Genomic DNA, 18,905 nt, shown 5'->3' with positions numbered 1-18,905 from the left:
GCTTCAGGTTAAGAACAGTTTCAGGTTAAGAACAGACCTCCAGAACGAATTAAGTTCTTAACCCGAGGTACCACTGTATTCCCCATCCATTGTTTGTACCTGGCTCATCTCTATACTCAGTTTTTGCAGTCTTTGTAGCTCTCCTAGAAGGAATGGACTTCTTCCATTCATGGGTGTGATCAAGAAGGCTTAGAATAGCTCTTCCCGGAGGAGATACTGGAGTGGGTCCACTATCATTCTGAAATTGCATATTCAAGGGCGCAGCTAGGCTTTCTTTCACCCGGGTCAAAGACTCAGTTCGGCACACCTCCATCTGCATCTGCATACACACAAAACACCCACACCCACACCTCAACACTTTTGTTCTTACAGGGCATGAAAAGTAGGCAAGATAGTATCTGAATAAAAATACAAAGTTTTTTTTAATATAGTATATAATCCTTCATTATTATATAATAGTATATTGATATTTTTATTGATTTCCAACATAATTTACACAACTAAATATCTAACATAATTTATAACAGCAAGTAAAAAAAAGATATAGTATTGTGAAAAATTGCATTACCAGGCTCTCCCCCCACTATGAATCCATTTCAAGAGCGGATTGGCAAATCCTATTATACTAAACAGAATATTAACTGCAAGATAAATAATATAATGTAAATCATGTGCATACATACCTACACCCTATGTTGGAAAATCAAATGCAAGCCTCCATAGCCACTTCAGAAAATATGGCAACTATTACAAGAAATCAGCAACCACACATGACCTCTTGCAAGATATTTCAATTTGCATGAGTATTCAGTCCTGGGAATATTTACAGCAGGAAAACCACTCCCTCCCCCCTGAGATGCTAAAAGCTCCTGGCCTCAACTTGGAGGATAATACTTAAACTTTTACCTAGGTTCTTAATTCTTTTTAAACCTCTTGCAATTTTATGGCAGATGAAAAATCCCTTCACCATCTTCCACATTCTTAAGAATGGATTACTACATGGGATTACCATCTCAATAAAAACTAGGCCTGTCTTAAATGGGATGTAGACTGGAATCAGATTTTTTTCCCCTATGGTAGACCCTGTTATGTGGAACTCCCTATCTGATGCCTAACTAGTAAACCTCTTTGCTTTTGAAAGAAATGTTTGTACCCTAAAGTCGTCTCCAGGCACTGAATGACTTTTCCTCGGCTGAGTTTTTGATTAAACTGCTGCTGTTTTAGTCTTTTGAGGTACAGTATTCCATTTTGTTTTCAATCATTTTTAAGTTCTACATTTTACTGACTGTATTTTTAATTGAAATGTAGTAGTAGTAGTAGTAGTGGGGACGCAGGTGGCGCTGTGGGTAAAAGCCTCAGCGCCTAGGGCTTGCCGATCGAAAGGTCGGCGGTTCGAATCCCTGCGACGGGGTTTGCTCCTGTTGCTCGGTCCCTGCTCCTGCCAACCTAGCAGTTCGAAAGCACGTCAAAGTGCAAGTAGATAAATAGGGACCGCTTACTGGTGGGAAGGTAAACGGCGTTTCCGTGTGCTGCGCTGGCTCGCCAGATGCAGCTTTGTCACGCTGGCCACGTGACCCGGAAGTGTCTCCGGACAGCGCTGGCCCCCGGCCTCTTAAGTGAGATGGGCGCACAACCCTAGAGTCTGTCAAGACTGGCCCGTACAGGCAGGGGTACTTTTAGTAGTAGTAGTAGTAGTAGTAGTAGTAGTAGTAGTAGTAACAACAACTGCTTTTTCCATCTGCAAGAGAACTTGACTTAAAATACCAGGGACACCGGACAGACTAAGGCTTCATCTGACACTACAGAAAGCCTACTCAGGGATCAGCAAACTTTTTCAGCAGGGGGCTGGTCCACTGTCCCTCAGACCTTGTGGGGGGCCAGACTATATTTTGAAAAAAATAATGAATGAGTTCCTATGCCCTACAAATAACCCAGAGATGCATTTTAAATAAAAGGACACATTCTACTCATGTCAAAACATGCTGATTCCTGAACCGTCCGTGGGCCGGATTGAGAAGGCAATTGGGCCGGATCTGGCCCCCGGACCTTAGTTTGCCTACCCATGGCTAGCACTTAGCTTGTGATCGGCTTCTCTATACTGATGACATGCCTTTGCCAGTGGCTGCACTTTGATTTCCATTCTGTATGCCTAAACTGGCCTTCAAGCAAAGAGCAGGCTGTTCCATAAGAAAATCATCTTTCTCATAACCTGTCATACAGGACACAAAGAAGTGTTTATATGATGCTTCTCAAAATATTCTGGAACTGCCATGCTCTTTCTTTCAAGTTCTTTAGGTTTTTCTTCACCCTTGCCAAGCATCCCCGTTCTGTGAAGAGGTAGATCCATTGCTGCAGCAAAAGATTACCAGTCCCATGACTATCGAGATCTTTTCCACTGGAAATAAATCAATGTCATGGGTGTTGGGGTTGGGCAGGTGAATGGATCCGGGGCACAGCTGGAGATCTGCCTTAGGAGCTCCTTTGTTAGGGAAATGGCAGGGGAAATGGCCAAGAAATTCTAGGAAATATTAGGAGAAAATATTCCCACGTTGGCAAAAGGGCAAGCCTTTCTTAACTACTATGACCGACAAGATCTAGGTCTCTGTGAAGAAAACCAAGGACAATCTGCAGAGACGAAGAGGAGCACAGAGATCTTAGATCCCTTGCAGATACCTACAGAAACTAACAGAGGATCGGTGGACTTTGGCTATCTTTTGGAGTGTTTGAACTGTACATTCAGGGATAATTCAGTCCTATGTCATTTCCCTCTTTGTTTAGGATCCCCTTAGCCACCAACTTACCTCGCCCCGTTCCTGGTGTTTCTCTCGAAAGGGAGCTGTGCCCACATATAATACTGAAATCTCCTGTTGGCATGTGTAATAATGAATCATACAACTGTAGAGTTGGAAGGTATCCTAAGGATCATGTAGTCCAACCTCCTGCAATGCAGGAATATGTAGCTTTGCCATACAGGGATCGAATCTGTGACCTTGGCATTATCAGCACCACGCTCTACCCAACTGAGTTACCTCAGGAGCAAATCCTTTCCCTGAAGATGCTCGTAGGATAAGACAAAGCTTCTCTAAGGTACCTGACTATTGTTTAGATCAGGGATCTTAGAGAACCTTTTTCAGGCTTAGGGCTGCAACTTTCCAAGCGCCACATGCCAGTGCTGAGCCAGAGCCAGAGGCAAAAGTACCCAAATAATGCCTATTTCAGCTTTCTGCAGTAGGCTGGTTTCTACACATGCACATAGAGCCCTAACTTCAGTCCATCTGGGCAACCAAGAGGCATTTCCAGAGTTCAAGAGCACATTCCAAGTAGGCAGAGGGCAGTGGCAGAGCTAGCTGCTGCTTGCACCCAGAGCGGCAGGGCGATCTGCTCACGGGGCGATCGGCGCAGTGCCACGATCCTTCGGGGTGTGTGTGTGTGTGTGTGTGTGTGTGATTGCGGTGCGATCCTATCGGCGGGGGTCCGATTGCTGTGCGGTGGCACAGTCCTCCTGGGGGGGGGGGTCCGATTGCAGCGTAGCGGCGTGATCCTCCTGGCGGGGCGCCAACTGTGGTGCGATGGCACGATCTGCCTGGGGGGGGGGGTTGTCACCATCACCCCCAGGATGGCACCCGAGGCAGACCACCCCCACCCCTTCGTACGCCTCTGGCACAGGATAAAGGAGGGTTTGAAGTATGGCTGGTGTGGGGTGTGGGGTGAGGTTTGGGGAGAGGGGATGTGGCCAAGGAAGGAATCTGACCTAGGGAGAGTCCTGAGGGTTAGAGAAAGAAGCCAGGGGGGCTCCATTTGTTCCCCTGGACCAGAGGTTCCCCAGTCCTGATTTAGATACAGTGGTACCTCGGGTTACAGACGCTTCAGTTTACAGACTCCGCTAACCCAGAAATAGTACCTTGGGTTAAGAACTTTGCCTCAGGATGAGAACAGAAATCGCATGGCGGCAGTGGGAGGCCCCATTAGCTAAAGTGGTACCTCAGGTTAAGAGCAGTTTCAGGTTAAGAACAGACCTCCAGAACGAATTAAGTTCTTAACCCGAGGTACCACTGTACTTGAACAGCAACAATATTCCTTCATCTTGTGTTTTTGCGAAATGCTTCTATATATTAGTACAGGAGCTTCTGGTCGGAACAATGCCCTTATCTGAAAGAAACAGGTCTTCTGAGCTTCTCTGAGACAGCAATCCTATGCACACTTTCCTCAAAATAAACCCCATGGAAGAGAGCAGGAAACACCCAGATGACTGTGCTGCATAAATGTTAAGTCAATGAGGCCTCACAGCTGACTTATTGCTGCTCTTCTCTCGACAGCAGGCCAAAGATCTCTGCCAAACTATGCGGTGTGGTTTTGGCAGCGTGACCTACTTCCCACAGAAAAGTGAGTGAAGAATTGCGCTTCTTGTTTGGGAGAGAAGGCTGGGCTTGAAGCATTTAGCTGTGGCCCAGAGCGCAAGAAGCAACTGCTTTAGCTGCCTCTTAACACTTGGGTTTATCCACTCTCCCAGTGGACACCACACAGTAATATGTACAACATTTGTAGCCTTGGATATCCTGGTTGTGTCCCAGGTTCTTTTTTCCATTGATCTTTAGGTTAGGTTTTCTTTTCATGATTCCACCCTACTGCCCAAATTCAAAACTGGGAGCAGGCAGACTGGAGTGGGACTGCTTATTTTGAATTTTCATTATTTATCAGTATTACATTGATACCCCTCCCGCTTTCCTCCCAGTTCAAGGTGGCATCCAAGGATCTCATTTTCCCCATGTTATCCTCACAACCACCCTGTGAGGTAGGTTAGGCTGAGAGTTAATGCCTGGCCCGAGGGCATACAGGGAGGTTTGTGGCTGAGTTGTGGTTTTAACCCTGCATGATTAGTTGACCTCAATGACAGCTTTTTGGACTCATTTCCTTCACCATAGATGTGTATATTTCATGTTCTGCACTTCCAGTTCTTCACAATTTTGTCATTAAGCAACTCCTTACAGTCTTCAGCTGAAATGTTAACCAACAAACATATACAAATCACCCAAAGTACTCTAGACAATAGTCCAACTGAAATAAAAGTGCTACTTTAAAGACATGAAAATGTGAATACTAAAAAGTAAAACAGAAATGAAGAGGTTTCTCTCTTTCTTTAAGTTTAGCCCAAACAGCCTACGGATAAATAATCCCTAGATCCCAGAGGAGATCTTATTGCTAATATAGTTCATAAGCTGAGGGGGGGGGGGGAGCAGGATGTCAGAAGTGATTTCCACTACGAGAATCCAAAAGCACAACTCCACTCATAACATTTTGCAAACCCCTGGGGGTCTCCAAATGTCTGGAACCAGGAAAAAGCCGGGCAAAGTTCACAAACGTGAAGAGCATTAGGAAGGAGGATGGGCCAGACCAAATACCCACAAAACATCTGGCCAAAAGAGAGTTCTAAATGAAAAGTGATGGGAGATTCTTGCAAAACCGAGAAGGGACTGTCTGTACCACTCATTCAAGGAACTTTTAGGGATTCTCCACCCCTCTTCTTTTCACAATATGTCACTCTTATCTTAGATCCCTTTTCCCCAAAAGTATGTCATAAGTACCCCCTCAATGCACTTTTTTAATGCCTGCAATGTATTACTCACCCCCCCCAAACCCGCCCCCCCCCCCCGGAGAAATCAACAAGTAACAAGGTTTACACTTTCCCTCTGGTGTTTGTCTTTCCTTGTTACAATTATTTTCGCTTGCTTATATTCCACCTACAACCTAGATTTCTCAGGGTAGACTGTCAATATACTTAAAATAGAATAATAGTGACTAAGAAGGGGAAGACATGGATTCAACTCCCACCCCTCAGTCCTCTGAATTCCTGGGCCTCCCGAAAGATCATAACTCAGAAGAACCTAGGTGCAGATATGGCTGCCCAAGAAGCCAGATGTTAGTGGGACTTCTTCTGGGCTATTGTTTCTGCCACTGCCATCTTTTGTGACTTCTGGGGCTCTGGTGGCAGACAACTGACCAGGGGTACAGAACTTGGCCAGCTGGATCTTGAGTTCCCTCGTGGCCAGCAGGCCACTTTGATACATGGGCAGGTCTGCCCAGCTGTTAATCACAAAACATCACCAAGATGTCAGGTGAGCCAAGTTCAAAGGAAAGAATCAAGACTTGCTCCAAAGGCATTCCTGGTTGTCCCCTTCTTCCCTTTCCATCCCAGTTTGAACTCAAGCTGGGCTGCAAAGGAAGATCCCTTCCAAAAAGGGGTTTTTCAGATGTCACTGGTCCCTGTCAATCACAGGGTTTGCAGGCACTGCTGATCAGCTAGTTCAGTGCTGGTTTGCAAATCCTGCTTCTGAAATGGATCGGCTCCTCCTGGTTGCTCCAAAGTGGGACAACTCCTACTACAGCTTGCATTTACTTGTTGTCTTCACCTGCCAGTACGTTTCTGAGCACAATTCAAAGTGTTGGTGTTGACCTTTAAAGCCCTAAATGGCCTCAGCCCAATATACCTGAAGGAGCGTCTCCACCCCCATAGTTCTGCCCAGACACTGAGGTCCAGCGCCGAGGGCCTTCTGGCGATTCCCTCATTGCGAGAAGCAAAGATACAGGGAACCAGGCAGAGGGTCTTCTGCCCTGGGGAACACCCTCCCACCAGATGTCAAAGAGATAAACAACTACCTGACATTCAGAAGACATCTGAAGGCAGCCCTGTTCAGGGAAGTTTTTAACGTGTGACATCTTAGTGTATTTTTGGTCTTTGTGGAAGCTGCCCAGAGTGGCTGGGGAAACCCAGCTAGATGGGCGGGGTACAAATAATAAATTATTATTATTATTATTATTACTACTACTACTACTACTACTACTACTACTACTACTATTATGCCCCACATCTGATGTCACTTGTGTGGGGCAGGTAGTTGTGGTTTGAGGGAAATGGTCTCACCAGCCAAATTAGGACCCCTTCTGGGCCCAATTAAACTTGTAGGAGAGGGGTTTCCCACCATAGACTTGGGATGTGGAGAAAGCAGTTTCTAAACTGCTTATGAAATAGCCTGTAATTTGCTGTCCCATGGCCTCACGGAAGTGATTCCACATTGCGTGAGTTTCTGTGAGCGCCTGCGGGATTACAATGCCCTGGGCTGTCCTTCTTTGAAATTTATGTAAATGTTTTCCAAATGCAGTGGTACCTCGGGTTACATACGCTTCAGGTTACAGACTCCGCTAACCCAGAAATATTACCTCGGGTTAAGAACTTTGCTTCAGGATGAGAACAGAAATTGTGCTCCGGCAGCGCGGCAGCAGCAGGAGGCCCCATTAGCTAAAGTGGTGCTTCAGGTTAAGAACAGTTTCAGGTTAAGAACGGACCTCCGGAACGAATTAAGTACTTAACCTGAGGTACCACTGTAATTCTTTTGAAAAACTTTTTTTGTAATAATAAATTCTGTTCTGTTGGCTTCCCATATCCACTTCAATGCAATACAAAAGGAGCAACACATGACTGTGCATTCTTGACTCCAAAAGTGACATTTGCAGGGACTCTCAGCACCTCAGACACCCCCGGGTGGGATTCAGTCATAAAGAGGAAGTGCATACAATGAAAGCTACAGTATGCGTATATTAAAATATATATATTGACATGATTCTTAAAAAAAAATATCTGAGTTCCTGTGGTTGTTGCTCAGACAAGAACAGACGTATCTCCTAAACAAACCTGTACTGGTACAAAGAACTATAGACTTTTAAGCCTTAAGGGCATGCCTTCATAACCAATATAATTTGAAGAGCGCAATGTATTTGTGAATGTTTTCATTTCAAAACAAACTAATTACAATGTTAATTGTTTTAGATGTGCTTTATGATGGGTTGTTGGCTGCCCAGGTACAGTAACACAGATGGGGTAGGAAATCCTCAGGTCAGGTGAGTCAGGAGAGATGCTGGCGATGCCAAGGTGTGGTCATGTCATGGGCACAGCCCATTTGTCAAGCACTAATACGGACTCTGTTTCAAGACCTGATGACCTCTGCCAAAGCACTTTCGGGTTACCATCATTTTACCCATTTCCCCTCTGAACAGCCCTAAATGTTCCTTGGGTATTAAAAGAGATCACCGTAGCTTTTTGGTCTGCTCACTAGTAAATGAGAGTGGGGCCTGCAACAAAACATTGCTGTGCATGATGCGCTTGTTCAGTCTTCCAGTCAGCCAGCCATGCCCCTTCCCCAGGTCACAAAATGTTTTGGCATCACAAAATCACTGTGGTGGACCTGTGCGGTTGGTCAGTAAAACAATACTTCTTTTCTTTTTAAAAAGTGACTTTTTACAATTTGGGTATAGTAGAGTAAAAAGCTGGATCTCTGTGCAGACTGTTGTATTTGATAATCAGCTGGATTTGTCTGGAGTGCTAGGTTCTCTTTGAGGCTACATTTTCTACAACATACATATTTTTCTAGAAAAAATACAGCAGAGGGATCCTATACCAGAACCTTTTATGTGCAGTTTATCACATTTCCTAAAACTACCAAAACAGCAGCAGCAACCTAAAAGGAGAAAAAATATTGTTTGCAATGTTGATCCCATAGCACAGCTTCTATGAACGTAGAGAGGCATACATCCAAAATGTTGCAAATCCATTATAACTTGGAGTGTTGCCATGCCATTTTATGATTTTATTGCTTATGGCATTATCAGTTTGTTTTGCCATCCGGTTTTTATTCAGTAAGGTTTTATGATAATTTGTGATGATCCGTGCTGTTTCATATTAAAAAGTCTACTTTCTTAGCTACCATTACCTTTGGGGCCAGTGGTGAATAAATCTATCTGTCTTTCTATCTTTTTTAGGGTTCTACACTTCCTTCTTTATTCAAGATTACATAAAAAACAGATCTGATACACAGAAGAAAAAGAAGAAAACTTAAGTTCTGTCAGAATCAAAGAATATGAAGCCCCTCTAAATGAAAATTTGATACAGGAAGAAGATGGTTGAACAAACTTCCTGTGGGCTAAAAGATCAAATGGAATCAAGAGCAGGGTAGTTAATGGAATGCATATTTGCTGTATTCTGCAAGAAGATGACAGCTGAGTTCTAAAAAAGAAAGGCGAATCCTATATGAAATGAGAAAATATGGTGCTGATGAAAATATCTGGTTTCATAAAATTAAGGCCAAAGTTCTTACACAGGTGTGCATCATATTTACCAGAGCTAAGCATCAATGGTATTTGCTATTGGAAATAAATCGTGAAATATTATTTCCTTTCCAAGGGCCCATCAAGTTTGAGAGTGGATGAGCTGAGACAGTGGCGTAGCGTGGGTTGTCAGCACCCGGGGCAAGGCAAGTAATTTGCGCCCCCTAACCCGTGGATTTGCGCCCCCTAACCCGTGGATTTGCGCCCCCTAACCCATGGATTTGCCCTAACCCCAGATGTTGCGCCCGGTGCGGCCGGCCCCCCCTGCACCCCCATGCTACGCCACTGAGCTGAGAGCTCCAGTGTTTTCCTCCTCCAGCTCACCACCCACCTCCATGTTCATTCATCTCACTCTTCCTGAGTGGAGAAGCTGGCCTGACTCACTTTGGTCCATCTGCTCCAATGACCTTAGTTCTCAGATGGTTAGTAGCGGGGATGGGAGAGAGCTTCCATTCACCCCTCCCCTGCCCACCATGGATGGAGCTTTGGAAAGTCCATTGCCTGCTTACCCTCTAACAAGCAAAGTGAGGAAGATACATGAATCAAGAGCTTTTGCGGGAATACTTGACAAAGACAATGATGGTGGAAGAATCCAAAATCAATTTCTAAACTTAGCAACTGCCCTCAGGTGCCTTGAGGGATGCTGTCCCCTTGCCAAAGTCATTGCTGAATTGCCAGTCTATTTATTTTTAACTTTTATTTTTTTTAAATCGTTTTTTTTTAATTTTCCAATTAAAAACATCCAATTAATATATCCAATCATAATCCAATTAAAATAAAAAACTAAAATAAAAAGACCAAATTATAATCCAAATTATAATTGTTGATTTTTTGGGGCTCCCCATAGTTTGGACCTCTGAAGCATATCTCCACATCTCAGTTCTGACTCTCCTTGCTGTTTCCATATTTTCCACATCTCGATTTTAACGCTTTGTGAACTGCCAGTCTAACTGGCTTCTGCATGTGGAATGGAGGAGTGGGGCTGGGGGGGCATTTTTCCCCTTTCCCTCAGTAGCAAAATGCCCTGGACCTGCCCCAACAGCCATCTTGTGTGCATGTAAAACCCAAGAAAGACCAAAACATCTGGTGATTGCTTACTGCTGCTCCCTCACAGCCTGAATAGAACATAAAAATGGATATTTTTCAACATGCTTTTTGTCTTCATTCCTTTTGGCCTGGGAAAACTCTGTTCCCTTCCCCAAGTCTTCTCCTATTGATTTGGGTATCCTGAGTAACCCCTCTTCTAATTCAGGATTGCTCTGTTAATCAGCCAGATTTTAACACTTTTAAATAAACTAAAAAGCTGCACCAAATGATCAGGCGGCATCTGAAATGCCCCAAAAGATTATTTCCAATAGAAATGAGGAATGGTGAGATAGAATCCATTTGCCCCCAGCATAAGGTTACCAGATTTTTTTTCAAAGAATCCGGGGACACTTTTTTTTTAAAAAAAAGTTATTAAAAAAGTAATTTTTTAAAAAAATTAAGAAGTAACATCTTCTCTTCTGTGGTCTCCTCTGTCACGCGTGGAGTAGGCTCGGGTCAGGCCTGGACTTGGCCATGTGTCCTTGCCCTCCCAGTACTTTCCTACCTGTCCTCTGCAGCAGCGGTGAGGCAAGGTCAGGGCTCCCCTCTTTTTTCTCCTACCTCTTTTTCTCTCTTCCTTCTCCTCCTTCTTTCCTCCTCCCTGCATAGGCTCCAGGGTTTTCCTGGTCCCAGAGCGCCACTGGGCGGCCGGCTGGGCGGCCGGACACTCTTGTTCCCGGCTCAATTTGGGTTGCGGGGTGTGTGTGTAAGCGGTTCCCCCAGTTGACGTGCCAGGTGCCCCCAATTCCCCCTCGGGGGTGGCGGCGGCAGCAGCAGTCTCAGCAGCCCGGAGCCAGCCTGATTGCGCAGTTGGCTCTGGCTGGCTTCAGGAGCTGTTCGCTGCCGTGGTGCCCGCCATTTTGCCTCGCCGGAAGTCCCCATATGATGTGTCTTGTGCCATTGAACCAATCACGCAACATTCATTCCCTACTAATAAATCTACAACACTTAAAATATAAATCCGGGGACATTAAATGAAATCCGGGGACATTCCGGGGACGGATTTTGTCCTGGGACAGATTTGTAAATCCGGGGACTGTCCCCCGGAAACAGGGGTGTCTGGTAACCATACCCCAGGAGCCCCTGCCCCGAGGCTGATCAGAAAGTGTCTGCCTGAGGGAATACTGCAGAAATCAGCTCAGCAGTTGGAAAATAGAATCTACTTGCCTCAGAAGTCCAGCACCCAAAAAGTACCCTATGAGCAGAAAATGTCTCCAGAGCCACCCCCCCCTCACCGCATAGTTAAAGCCATGGTTTTCCCGGTAGTGATGTATGGAAGTGAGAACTGGACCATAAAGAAGGCTGATCGCCGAAGAATTGATGCTTTTGAATTATGGTGCTGGAGGAGACTCTTGAGAGTCCCATGGACTGCAAGAAGATCAAACGCATCCATTCTTAAGGAAATTAGCCCTGAGTGCTCACTGGAAGGACAGATCCTGAAGCTGAGGCTCCAAGACTTTGGCCACCTCATGAGAAGAGAAGACTCCCTAGAAAAGACCCTGATGTTGGGAAAGATGGAGGGCACAAGGAGAAGGGGACGACAGAGGACGAGATGGCTGGACAGTGTTCTTGAAGCTACCAGCATGAGTTTGACCAAACCGCGGGAGGCAGTGGAAGACAGGAGTGCCTGGCGTGCTCTGGTCTATGGGGTCACGAAGAGTCGGACACGACTAAACGACTAAAAAACAACAACAAATTGTAATGTCAAAGAGGAACTGTTTTTTGCCTGCTATTATAATGTCAAAGAGGAACTGTTGAGACACTCCCAGAAAGAGGACCTGCTTAGGAAAGGACTCTTGTACTGACTGTTTGCAAAATTGTGTAATATCGCTTTGCACATGCTCTTGTACCCCTGTCTGGAAGTTGTTTGTGACACATTTAAAAGTGAGCCCCAGATAGCAATCGGGGCTCAGCCTTTGAGAATGATATCGCTCATGCCAGCTGCAGCTTAATAAACCAGACCTTCCTCAAAGAACCCGGTGCCTGTCATTATTGACTAGGAAAATCCTGCAACAAATATCTCTTATAAAAACTGCAGTGGCAAGCAACATTGGATTTCAATTGCATATATTGATTGCATATTATGTCTTTACTTTTTGCTTGTGATTTTGCAGTTGTAATTTGTGTGAAGTACTTAGAGATTTTGTTATATTAAGCAGTATGTATTAAGCAGTATGGGACGCGGGTGGCACTGTGGGTTAAACCACAGAGCTTAGGATCAGAAGGTCGGCGGTTCAAATCCCTGTGATGGGGTGAGCTCCCGTTGCTCGGTCCCTGCTCCTGCCAACCTAGCAGTTCGAAAGCACATCAAAGTGCAAGTAGATAAATAGGCACTGCTCCGGCGGGAAGGTAAACGGCGTTTCCGTGCGCTGCTCTGGTTTGCCAGAAGCAGCTTAGTCATGCTGGCCACATGACCCGGAAGCTGTACGCCGGCTCCCTCGGCCATTAAAGCAAGATGAGCGCCGCAACCCCAGAGTCAGCCACGACTGGACCTAATGGTCAGGGGTCCCTTTACCTTTATTTACCTTTATTAAGCAGTATGTAAGTAGAGTGGCGCTGTAGTCTAAACCACTGAGCCTAGGGCGTTTCTGTGCACTGCTCTGGTTTCGCCAGAAGCGGCTTAGTCATGCTGGCCACATGACCCGGGAAAACTGTCTGCGGACAAACTTCGGCTCCCTCGGCCAGTAAAGCGAAATGAGCGTCACAACCCCAGAGTCGTCCGCGACTGGACTTAACTGTCAGGGGTCCTTAACCTTTTTTTTAAAGTAGGCAGACAGACAGATCTTAAAAGAGTTATTCTCTCCCAGACAGGAGAATGCCTTTTCTAACCTGATAACACATATGCATCGTGTAAAAACAAAGAAGATATGCTTCCTGCTTCATAAATATCCAGTGCTTTTTTCCCTGGCGGGGCACAGGGGTACGCATACCCCTAAACATTTTGTGAATCTAAGTTTGGCCTCACTGAGGGGCAGTATTTCAATATGAGTAGGAAAAACGAGAGTACCACTAAACATTTTTTAGAAAAAAAGCACTGTAAATATCCACATGCAAATATATGCACATTTGATAATTTAATAGACTAAAACTCATAGGATAAACTGATTGAAATTTATTTAATGTTAATGAATTGCTTTCTTTAATTGGATTTTAGCCCTCAATTGCACTGAGAGCCAGTGTGGTGTAGTGGTTAAGAGCGGTAGTCTCGTATTCTGGGGAACCGGGTTCGCGTCTCCGCTCCTCCACATGCAGCTGCTGGGTGACCTTGGGCCAGTCACACTTCTCTGAAGTCTCTCAGCCCCACTCATCTCACAGAGTGTTTGTTGTGGGGGAGGAAGGGAAAGGAGAATGTTAGCCGCTTTGAGACTCCTTCGGGTAGTGATAAAGCGGGATATCAAATCCAAACTCTTCTTCTTCTTCTCTTCTTTTAGCCATTTTATTGGATTTTAGCAAGTCAAATTAGGCAAAGTGCTTTATCATTAATGTCCCCTCAAAGATCCTGGGGAATCAGGCTGAGAAGCAGCAACTTCCTCAAGTGAAATCCATAACTGAACAGGGTCCGCTGCTGCACCATCCTAAAACTAAAGAGGAATGGAGAAATGCCCTTAGACCAAGGCTCATTTAAGTACTTTGTTTTAGCAGGGTTCATAAAACGAACTTGCTTCAAGATTGGAAATGATGACTTTTGCAGCTCCAATTATGCCACATGTCCTGGCCTGCCTCTTACAGTCATGCTGTTCTTGTATTTTGCACATGAAGCCTCAGCTCTAAAGAGTCTGGAATTGGCACTTAGCTGACAATTTCCTTGACGATGCTCCAGGCAGAACGCAATTCACCACATTCTGTTGCAGCAGCCGTTGGCTGGGCAGGCCGCACTGTCGTCCCAGCATGCTTTCTTTGGTAAGCAAAAGCGGAGACAGCCGAAGGAATCCCATCAGATCTCATCTCCAGTGATCTCGCCTTGGAAATACTGCAGAAAACAAACACCTTTCAGAACGCACCAGCTGTGCCAGTAAAATTCATCAAAGTCTTGGTAGCACTGGGCATCATTTGCAAGGGATATGAATTCCGATTCCGTGCTTTTTGTTACTCTCCAGTTGGAGCACAATGGCTCTTTTGATATTTGCAAAGCATTTCTTTCCAAAATATTCCCCTAGAAACTGGATCAAAATCCATTGTTATAGCGCTATCAATACTATAGCATTAACCTCAGGTTGGTTAGGTTCAGATATGTTTGTATAAACAGCCCTCTAACCTTTTTTTAAAAAAAAAGAGGCTTCAAAATTGCTCATGAATCTGTCAGTTCCAGCTGAGTGACGAAGGAACAGGCACCAGTTAAATTATGTACATTCTGTAGGATCAAATGGGCATTTATCTGTGAACTGGGCCATAAGACTGCAATTCTAAGCAGTCTCACAATTAATTCTTCAGCAGTGCTGCCCAATTAGGACAAATGCTTCTTTTCTAGTTTAATTAGAGATGGGTAAGCTTTTTGGCACTTATTTGTATAAAATATGTGCTCATTAAACACGGCTTGGAGCTTATTCAGCTTGTTATCAGTGTCCTAGAGTGGTGGAGCAGGCTGGGAAACAAAATATTTTTCCCACTGCCTCAGCCAGTTTTGTGAGCCTCTTAGCTGCTACAAGTCTGATGAGCAAGTAGGTGTCCAAAAAACAAATGCCATTGCTTCTTTGAACAAGGGAGCCTGTTGGATAGCAGTTGAGGCATTTTTAAACCTTCAATTTCCAGAAAGGCCATTTTCCCTGCGCCCTGCTTACATGTATTTGCTCTCTGTGATGTGACTCAGTTTGGCTAAAATAGTCGCACCAGTATTATGGTGGGAATTTTTAAAGTGGCATATTTAAGGCACTATATACAGCAGTGCAACAATACACAAATTCCTGCTAAACATTTACCCAAAAAGAAATAACGTATGCATATAATTCTCACTGATACGTTAAATGCCCCTTATTCTCTCTCTCTCTCTCCCTCTCCCACTCTCTCTCATTAAAGCCATGTAAGCAACTCAGGAAGAAGGCACCTGCTAGAACATTGTGTCTCGAAAGCTGCCCATTCTAGCCTACTGTAAATATAGGGCATTCAATGTTTGGGTTTAGAATAGATTTTCTATGCCCTTTTGTATCTCCACCAGGCTCCGAGGTCTTGGCAGTGGAGGCAAGTGAGAAACCATTTAATAAGTTCCAGTTTCTTGATATTTATTCGTGGCTCAGGAGCAAGAAACCTATTGCACACAACAATGCGATGCCAGGGCAACTAGAGGAACAGCAAAGAAAACACCAAACCAATTTGTCAAAAGCTTGGAACTTTGTTCAGCCGGGTATCAAACAATTTCTTAAGGGGAGACTGCTCAGGCAAGCCAACAGTGGACAAAAACTACATCAGCCTTTGTTGTTGTTTTGAATATTTTATTAGTTGAGTATAAGAACAACATATAATCAAATACAAGCAATCAAATACAGTTTTCTCCTACCCACCACCACAAAACAGCCCCAACTACGTCCAGGTAATTACATTAGTAATATAATCAAATAAAAAATTATTTATACAGCTGCTGGTTTAAAAAAATCATTCCACATGCTCCCTTGTGTCTTAGGTGGTTTAAATCATGGGTAGGCAAACGAAGGCCCGGGGGCCGGATCCGGCCCAATCGCCTTCTCAATCCGGCCTGCAGACAGTCTGGGAATCAGCGTGTTTTCACATGAGTAGAATATGTGTCCTTTTATTTCAAATGCATCTCTGGGTTATTTGTGAGGCCTGCCTGGTGTTTTTTACATGAGTAGAATGTGTGTTTTTATTTAAAATGCATCTCTGGATTATTTGTGGGGCACAGGAATCCGTTCATTCCCCCCACCAAAAAAATATAGTCTGGCCCCCCACAAGGTCTGAGCGACAGTGGACCGGCCCCCTGCTGAAAAAGTTTGCTGACCCCTGGTTTAAATGCATGTTCTTTCTTTGATGCATATGTAATAAAGGAGGACCTTGCCAACTGGGTGCCCTCCAGATGTTTTGGACTACACATCCCATCAGTCCTAGCCAGCACTACAGTCCAACCCTATGCATGTTTATTCAGGGTATATTCCATTGTACCCAATGGTGCTTCCTCTGTCTGAGGAAAATGTGATTAGGACTGCAGTCACATTCTCGTTTGTTCTAATCATACACTGCTGTACTTCCTCTTCTTCCAAAACACTTCTGTTTGCAAAGAAAGAAAACATCCCAAGAGTTGAGAGGATGATAAAAGCTTCAAAAAGGATTAAAAGCTGAGTTCTGGGAGTGGAAGAGTGTTTGGAAAAGCACATACAACTAATGGCAGAGAAGTGCCAGGACTTTCACTTGGGCCAAGAAGACAGTAAATTGTTCAGACAGGTTTGGGTTGGGTTTCTGCTTTCCAAAACACTCCATCTCACAGGTCTAGAAAATATTACTGCAAGTGGAAAAAGTTAGCATATATCAAAACGAGAAAACCTTTTTTGCGACAGATTTGCTAAGGAGTACATAACAACATATTCTTCAGAAGGTCAATGTGTTTAGTGTTTGCTTGGCACTCAGAGACAGTTTTTATATAACATTAGTGTGAAATATTTTTATTTCATCCAAAATATCAGGTTTATGGAGGGAAAGTGATGACAGTGCCAGAAAGCAAACTCACCTTTTTGCATTGATGGTATTTTTGTGAGTAAGGTAAAGGGACCCCTGACCATTAGGTCCAGTCGCGGCCGACTCTGGGGTTGCGGCGCTCATCTCGCTTTATTGGGCGAGGGAGCCGGCATACAGCTTCCAGGTCATGTGGCCAGCATGACTAAGCCACTTCTGGCGAACCAGAGCAGTGCACAGAAACGCCGTTTACCTTCCCGCCAGAGTGGTACCTATTTATCTACTTGCACTTTGATGTGATTTCGAACTGCTAGGTTGGCAGGAGCAGAGACCGAGCAACGGGAACTCACCCCGTCGTGGGGATTCGAACCGCCGACCTTCTGATCAGCAAGTTCTAGGCTCTGTGGTTTAACCCACAGCGCTACCCGCGTCCCATATTTTTTGTGAGTAGAACACCTTTAAACAAAAATAGTAATTGAGATTCTTTCAATCCTAAACTTTAGAACATCTTAAGCATGTGGACAGAGCACATGGCTCAGGTCGTGATTTCTCACCTTCCTCTTCCTCCATCCCTCCACCGTGGGCAGTGTTAGCGGCAGCTCCCTCCCCCCTCCCTCCTGCTTAGCTGGCCTGGGGCTAGGGCACATGTTGGCATCCCTTTGCTGGCCATGAGGAGAATGAGGCGTTGCCACTGCCCCAGCTTTGAAGACTTGGCCCAGGCTTGGCTTGCCTCCTGTAGCTCCTGCCTCGATGAGGGAGCCTGTCGTGGGGCGCCTAGTTGCATCCCCTCAGAAATCTGTGTCTGGGGCCATGGGCCATGCCCCCCCATGCTACGCCACTGCAAGGAAGGGAGGGAGCCCAATTAATCTTAGCAGGATTTACTTCTGAGTAAAGACGTGTAAGATTGCAGTGTCCATCTGTGCTTTTTCTTCCCTGCCTTCCCATTCCCTCCAATCCATTCATTTGAGCTGTGGAATTCTGGGGACCCCAAAAAACTCATTCAGACATTTCGCGTGGACACACTGGTGTGTGACTAATTTTTGGGGAAGCATGGTCATTTCCACAACTTTAATTTAGCTCAAGCAGATTTAAAGCATCACACTTGTTAGGGGTTGTTGTTGCTGTTTTTTGTTTTTGTTTACAGCTGTAATGCCATCCTTTAGCCTGAAAGTACACTTGGTTAACATATGCTGCAGTCTTTTTTCACGTTGGAACTTATCCAATTGTATTTAAGCAAACTAGCTGGGCTGAGATTGTTCTCCATGTCATTAGGTGAGTATCCTGAGTATTATGGATACTGTTTTCCTGTGGAAATCAGAAGTGCACAGGCCCATTAAATATCCCAAACTGAATATCTGAAAAATGTATGCAAGCTGATTACTTTCTGCCATTTAAAGCTTCAATCACATGACTTACCTGGGAGTAAAGTCCTAATGAGCACAGGTTACATCACTAAACATGGTTATGATTGAGCTGATCATCTGCAAGCCACGTATTTTAAGAATACAACTGAGCATTTTGCAAATCATGCAACTGGTTAGCAGGGTTGAATTTCAGGCTTCTACTTACTTTAAAACCAGCAGTGAATGACTTTTATGGAAAATAGCCCGCCCCCAAACAATACACTTGGAAAACCCTCAGCGGGATCGCACTTGGCTAGCCTAGTTACTGGATAATATGAGCTATTTTATTTAATTAAGAGAGAAGCCTGGATGCAGGATGGAGCTAGGAAAACATATTACCAGGTGCTTACCACATGAGCAGGTGAAAGCAATAAAGTGGGTTTGGAAAAGCTTTATAATCTTTGACATGTATTTCCATAATGCAGCCAGCTGGAGGGCAGCATTAGTATGCTAAGAAAGGTTTTGTGATTCAAAATTGGCGATCAATTGTTGGCACGTACAATTAATTTAAGAAGCCACAGCCCAAAGAACGCCTAGAGGCACTGTGAGGAATTTTTTTAAAACTTATTTTTATTTATATATATGTCTATAAATCATATGTGGCGCTTGGGAGTGGCTGTTCATTTAAAATACAGTGGTACCTTG

Source organism: Podarcis filfolensis (assembly GCF_964270895.1).
Source record: "Podarcis filfolensis genome assembly, chromosome: 11".
NCBI classification, from domain to species: Eukaryota; Metazoa; Chordata; class Lepidosauria; order Squamata; family Lacertidae; genus Podarcis; species Podarcis filfolensis.
The sequence above is the reverse complement of the archived record's forward strand: the minus strand, read 5'-3'. Positions refer to the sequence as shown.